Source organism: Heteronotia binoei, chromosome 3, assembly GCF_032191835.1.
Source record: "Heteronotia binoei isolate CCM8104 ecotype False Entrance Well chromosome 3, APGP_CSIRO_Hbin_v1, whole genome shotgun sequence".
NCBI classification, from domain to species: Eukaryota; Metazoa; Chordata; class Lepidosauria; order Squamata; family Gekkonidae; genus Heteronotia; species Heteronotia binoei.
Genome location: NC_083225.1, coordinates 60,339,809 through 60,346,780, shown reverse-complemented (window position 1 = coordinate 60,346,780; position 6,972 = coordinate 60,339,809). Strand labels below are relative to the sequence as shown.

Sequence of the window (6,972 nt, the reverse complement as noted above, 5' to 3'; positions counted from 1 at the left end):
GGCTTCCCGCGCGTTGCCTTCATTGCCAACTAGTCTCCTTCGGCGGCGGCGGCGGCTCTCCCTTGGTGTCATGCAGTCCCTCATTTCTCCTGTGACCAAGGCGATACTGGTGGCTTTGTTCATCTTCGCCATCCTCCTCATCCTCTATGTGATTCTGTGGTACATCTGCCGAGATGTGGATTGCGACCATGGGATCTGATGTGGGATGCTGGGCAAAGGCTTAAAGGACGCTGCCTTGTTGCCATCTAGACCTGTAAGGACCGACAAGAAAGGGGGAAAGGAGGGGGAGCGCAAAAGGAAGGAGGAGGAGGGGGAAAAACAGAATGGCAAGAAATCTTCTGGAACCCCTCGAGGAAAACTACCATCCGAGCTAACCCGAGATTGACCTTCAGAGATCAGGGTGACCCGGTGAGTCTCTCCATGTCTTGTTTACAAACGGGGAAGGGGACAGAGCCAAAAGTTCTTAGTTTGGCTCAACAATGAATGTGCAAGCAGCAGCATCCAACCCCCCCCCTCCCCCCTAACGATTACAATATTGGTATGTCTATTTCCCCGGAAAGTGCTGCAGTGCCAGAATGTTTTGACTGTCTTGCACAGCTGTTCCGTACGGAGCTACTGTAACAGTCGTAGTTGTTGGTGTGAAAAGGGGGAGAGATGGATCTTTTCCTCTCCTAGGGTGGCCCAGTATGTTTTCTTTATGGTTTTAAATCTGGAGAACATGAAAGGTAGCCACCCTTGGCTGCTTACAGGGCTGTATCCTGGGTTCTCTTTTATTAAACGGGACTGTTGCGAGCTTAAAGTCAGGTGAAAGTAGATAATACACAAAATGAAAATCCTTAGTTGTATCTCTCCCCCACCCATGTACTTTTAAAATGTCTTGGATCTGTGCCCTGTTTGAAAGAGTGTGAGGCTGCCTGCTACCAAGGACTGTTAAGTTGCCTTTGCAGATCTCAAATTGGTATGCAGGAGATAACTGCACTGCTAAACAGAACATAAAGGTAAGCCCTTGTGACACACTTTGCTAATTCAAAGGGTGTAAAAATCAAGAATTAGGCATAATATATGTACTATTCCAAGGGCCACAAAACATTGTTTATTGGGGTAAACATTGCTTCTGATAGGTTTTGTCCTGCACAAATTTGCAATTTTAAATGCCCTTTGAAGTTTCTGAGTTTTCCCCGTGGATGCCTGTGTGATCAAGATGTTTGAAATAATGTGGGGAAGGAAGAGAAAAACATGCTACATTCATTACTGATGGACACTAGCTAAGATTTTGTATTTAAAACAAAATACCCTTGCCCAGGCTATGCTGATATTAGGTGCAACTCTGTTCTATTCAAAAGTGTGGGAGTTTTGACATTGAATTCAGTGGGAAGTGGATTGCATCCACAGAGTTTTCAGCTGCAGAGTCAGTGAATGTGTTGCTATATCATAAGTACTGTTAATGCTACAAGAAACTCATCTTGCAGGACTATATTGCAAGACAGACTATGGACATCTGATTATGGCAGTATATCATTTTGACCTACCTTGTTCTCGTTTCATATAAAATAATGAGGAAGGAACATGACCTTCAAAATAACCAGATGGAAATGGTCAAAATGATGTCTTTCTGAAAGGGAGAGGGATCTCTCCTGACAATATTATTTCTGTAACTGACAGGATTTAGGAATGAGAACACAGACCACAGGATGTATATCCCTGAACTGGTATATATGCTGTGTTTGAGAGAAACTATTTCTGTCTCACACAGCATATACCAGTGAAGAGAAATGCTTGCTTTGGGGGCAAGAGGCAGAACAATTTTGCTTTAAATTCCCCTAGGATATCCACATAGTCAAAATGCAGTTCTGTCATTTGAAATGACATTTCATTGCATTGCCTCAAGGTGACTTCTTGCCCCTGAGCCTTGTTTATATGGTCTGGAAAGGAAAAATAACAAACAAGACATCCTTTTGAAGTGATCTCCCATTTGGTTTCCCTTTGCTCACATTACACCTCAAAGATCTCCTGGTCTGCCTTACTGATCGGTCTTACGCCTCTTACCAACTGTAATGTGATTAGAGGCAGAGTCATCAGTGCTTATACGCTTGACAATTACATTGCTAAATCCATTTGTTTACCTTTCCCTTCTTCCCAGCTGAAATGCCTGGTCCTCAAGATTGTGAACAAGTAAAAGGTCACAAGCAGATGCCTATAACAACTAGCCCATCTTTACTGAAAACTAATTCCTAGTTGTAGACTGCTCTACAGAGTACGTATGACTCCCTCCAAAAGGCAACAATCTTCAGCAAGGAAAACCCAGTTTATGAGATCTCTCAGACATTATGCTCATTTCATAACAAATCAAGACACGGTCCACTGGGAACTTTTCCTACATGATCCTGCAGACCTCATTTATTTTGAAATGAGCAGGAGTTACAGAAGAGTATGGTAGTTCTCTTGTGCAGTTCCTGTTCATTTCAATCAGCACTGTGTTAGATAACTTCCCAGTGGATTGCATCTTTGGAGGTTAAACCCACTGTGGATTATAACAGGGCTGAGAAGATGACACTTTTACATTGCCATTCTAAGGACACTTTTTGGGGGAGTAAGCCACATTGCCCTGTGAATAGTCCTGATAAGGATTCTGAGGAGACCTGTTTAGGATTGCACTGTTAACATCACATCTTATTTGCAGACACAATTAAAATGTATCATATCTCATACCCTGTGAAATGTTGTTTCTAATATTCAGCTTGCATATCTATTATTTCTTCAATAAAAAGATAACATTCTTTAACAAAATAAAGTCATGGTAAGAATAAAAGACCTTCATTACACCCTGCAACTGTATGTATTTCCACTTTGCAAATACATACTGTTGACACTCTATAAAGAAAGAACAGGCATTTACTAATTAAAATGGCTGTGCAACATTTAACACCTAACTCCTTAGCCTTTAATTGTAAGTAATTCCTTGTGAAGATAAATGGGACCTCTCAGCAACTTGCAGTCTATGTCAGTTAGATTACAGTGCAATCCTAGGCGTATCTACTTTGATGTGAGCCCCACTATGTCCGTTGGTGCTTACTTCCAACTAAGCATGAATAGGACTGCACCCATTCTTAATTTATGAGTAAACAAGCATACATCTAAATGTTGAACTTATTTTTTCACTCCAATTTTGCTGTGTACAATTTTAATCTTATGTCCCTTACAATTATTCACAACTTTTAAAAGCTCTAATAAGACGTGGAAGCATCTTTCAGGTGAAGTGTTTCTTTACTCTTTATTTACTCCAATGCGAGACTAGGTTTTGGTGGTATCTCACTGCATGTTTGCTTAGACTATTACAGCTGTTGCTGTAAGGCTACTCAGCAGCATAACTCTTAGGAACAATCATGTTTTGCATTTCAGCCTCTATTCCTCTGATGAATCCAATGCATGGTTATAGGATGGGGGAGACTTGTCTTAGCAGTAGTATGTGCGAAAAGAGTCTAGGGGTCTTAGTGAATAATACGCTGAACATAAGTCAACAGTGTGATGTGGTGGCTAAAAAGGCAAAGGCAATTTTGGGCTGTATCAACAGAAGTATAGTGTCCAGATCACATGATGTGATGGTATCACTTTACTCTGCTCTGGTAAGACCTCACCTGGAGTATTGTGTTCAATTGGACACCACATTTTAAGAAGGATATAGACAAGCTGGAATGGGTCCAGAGGAGAGCGACGAATATGGTGAGGGGTCTGGAGACCAAGTCCTATGAGGAAAGGTTGAAGGAGCTGGGGATGTTTAGCCTGGAGAGGAGGCAGCTGAGAGGTGATATGATCACCATCTTCAAGTACTTGAAAGGCTGTCATATAGAGCAGTGGTTCCTAACCTTTTTGGCTCTGGGGACTGGCCCCAGGGCTGGCAGGGTGGGAGCACCCAATTCGGCCTCCCCTGCCCCCCCCCAGCATTTCTTTCTTTGCTCCCCATTTAGCCTCGCAGCCCCCCTGCACAGCCTCGCAGCCTCCTCCTCCCGTTTCCCTCCCCCCATTTCCTCCTCCTTCACCCCCCCACAGCCTTGCCACCTGCTCCTCCCCCATTATCCTCCCCCCGTTTTCTCCTCTCTCCTTCACTGCCCCATGCAGCCTCGTTGCTTCCTCCCTCCTTTGCTACCGCCCCCCACACAGCCTTGCCACTGTCTCCTCCCCCCGTTTTCACCATTTTAAGGCCTGGAAAGGGGCTGTGAAGGACCTCCCAGGCTGACCTCCCCCCCAATCAGCAGCAGCAGCAGCAAGCGTCTTGCCTCCTTCCCTTCCCAACCTTAAAATGGTGAAAATGAGGGGAAAGAAGAGGCGCCGTGAAGGGTGGGGGCAGCGGTGCGGCTGCAATGGGGGGTGGGGTGGTGAGGCTGCGTGGCCCATTTCAAACAGGTCATGGCCTGGTACCGGTCCCCAGCCCAGAGGTTTAGGACCCCTGATATAGAGGATGGTATGGAATTGTTTTCTGTGGCCCCAGAAGGTAGGACCAGAACCAATGGGTTGAGATTAAAACAAGAGTTTCCAGCTCAACATTAGGAAGAAGTTCCTGACAGTGATTCCTCAGTGGAACAGGCTTCCTCGGGAGGTGGTGGGCTTGGAGGTTTTTAAACAGAGGCTAGATGGCCATCTGACAGCAATGAAGATCCTGTGAATTTAGAGGGAGGTATTTGTGAGTTTCCTGCATTGTGCAGGGTGATGGACTAGATGATCCTGGAGGTCCCTTCCAACTCTATGATTCTATGAATGTTCTCATGGATGCCTACAAAGCAATTTTTGTACTCATCTCTTATTAAACTTATACTATGTTAGCATATATGCAAATGTTATTTGAGGAGAAAAATAGATCACTTGTGTTTTTTTTTCGTTTTCTGTTCATCTTCCAGAAATATAGTTATCAAAAACCTTTTGCAGTGGGTAATACTAAATCCTTTTTGACTAAGACTTAATTTACAGTGCAAGAAGAAAATGAAAAGGTGCTACAGATTTAATGAAGGTGTTCTTTGGTAACTTTTTTTTTATTTCTTACACTGTGATATAGCAGAATAACGCTATAATCCTAAATGGAGTTACACCTTTAAATCCATTGAAGTCAATGGTCTAGAAATGTTTTGATTCTACTTAGAACTGCACTGGAAGGATGTTCCTTTGACAAGGAGGACATGAGTTCAAGAATGACTTGGTTTGGGGATACCATGAAGTTCATTGGGTAACTTTAGGCCAGTCTCTGATTCTCTGTTGAATATATCTGTTTGGACTGCAGAGAGAAAAACTAAGATAACTCCTGTGTACATTACACTGAGGCAAAAGAAGAGTGAGATAAAGTACATTAGTGATGAATAATGATGTGCCTTGTTGCCCCAATAAACCATTGGTTATCAGTTTTAATTTTTAATAAGATTGCCAGAATTTTTATAGGATTGCCAACTCCTGAACTGCAGCATTTTGTATAGTCTTAGCCACTACATGTGTAAAGTTTATGTGTGCTGGTTATCCTGTTATGGTGCTGCAACAAGTGAAAAAGCTGTACCTGTTGAATTTGTTTGTATTACACAGTGATAAATAGCAAAGGACTAAAAGTGTTGGCAAACATACTCTTCTATAGTTAGTGTGCTGTTATACGAACTCGAAATGTAGAGAAAACTAATAATGCACTGAGAAGCAGTGTTGAGCTTTAAAGGTAATTCAAAAAGCCTTTCTTTTCTATTTTGCTAAGTATATGCAGCTGTAGTCATGGGATTATATGTTTATCTCCTCTGAAAATCTAAAGTCATCACACTTGGAAAATGTAATGAGGCCTTTGAAATGTTAAGCATTTTAATGTGCCTTTTTCATGTATTTATAGTGCTGCTGAGCCCTACTACTTTGGGTAGTGTTCATCATATACTGATTAAGGTAATGAAGAGTCACAGATAGTTTTGCTGTGTAAATATCAGAATATCAGTTGATTTTAACGGAGCAGAACTGCAGTCTCCAAGGAGCACATTGTATTTTCATTTCATTTGTTTTGTTAATAAACAGGTAGATGTATTTGAGGATCACAACTGGGATGATAAGGGAAAACAGCAAAATGTTTATGTCTTCTTGAAATGTTTAAAGGCTCAAAGCCACATTAAATGCTTTTGTTTTCATCTGATCTCTGCCACACACCGAATGGGGAAATGTCACAAATGGTGAACTATAATTTTCATATGGTTGTTTGCCAGAGAGCTTTCTTTCTTTTGATTACTGAAAAACTTTTTACAAAATATCATTTCTGACATTTTAGAATGGAATTGCTTTTATTAGTCTTCAGCCCTTTCAGTATTTTTGTAGGCACATGTTAATAGCTATTAATTTCTACCAGTTATGAAAAGTTACAGAATATAGAGGCTGGCTTGTTGGAAAGTACAGTTTCAAGGGGGTGATTCCATATTAGTTTACACTGCTATAATCCTGGGTCTATCTATGTGAGAAGTCATTGAATCAGATTGATTATGATACTTCTGGCACTTTGGAAGACTTTAGAAAGATTTTGGAAGCCTTACAGCAAACCGAATAATGAATGGGTTTGAAAAGTATGAAAGTATATACATATACTATACAATATGTATATTATATAATGATTTTAAAAATAAATTTTACATTATATATATTTTCATCTTGATTATAGATTTGTTCAGGACTTTCTTTGTAGAAAAAGCGCAGCAGAAACTCATTTGCAAATTAGACCACATCCCCTGACATCACCATTTTTTCACACAGGGCTTTTTTGTAGGAAAAGCTGAACAGGAACTAATTTGCATATTAGGCCATACCCCTGACACCAAGCCAGCCGGAACTGCGTTCTTGTGTGTTCCTGCTCAAAAAAAGCCCTGGATTTTCTGCACATGTAGTGCTCATGCTGGAAAAGTAGTGTCAACGGACTAGCAAAACTGTTAGTGATCCAACCCATTTAAAAGCGACGCGCATCCCCGCTTTCAAGAA

At 41.4% G+C, this 6,972-nt stretch overlaps 2 protein-coding genes across 2 annotated transcripts in view; both read left to right on the top strand.

Annotated features, from left to right (window-relative positions):
- The first annotated feature begins 283 nt into the window (after nt 1-283).
- DHRSX (dehydrogenase/reductase X-linked) overlaps nt 284-6,972 on the top strand; it is a 240,934-nt gene continuing 234,245 nt past the window's right edge. The window contains exon 1 of the mRNA XM_060233910.1: nt 284-408. The gene's annotated coding sequence lies outside the window, so the exon portion shown is untranslated. The remainder of the gene's footprint in view (nt 409-6,972) is intronic.
- ZBED1 (zinc finger BED-type containing 1) overlaps nt 309-6,972 on the top strand; it is a 65,152-nt gene continuing 58,488 nt past the window's right edge. Inside the window, exon 1 of the mRNA XM_060233905.1 lies at nt 309-408. The gene's annotated coding sequence lies outside the window, so the exon portion shown is untranslated. The remainder of the gene's footprint in view (nt 409-6,972) is intronic.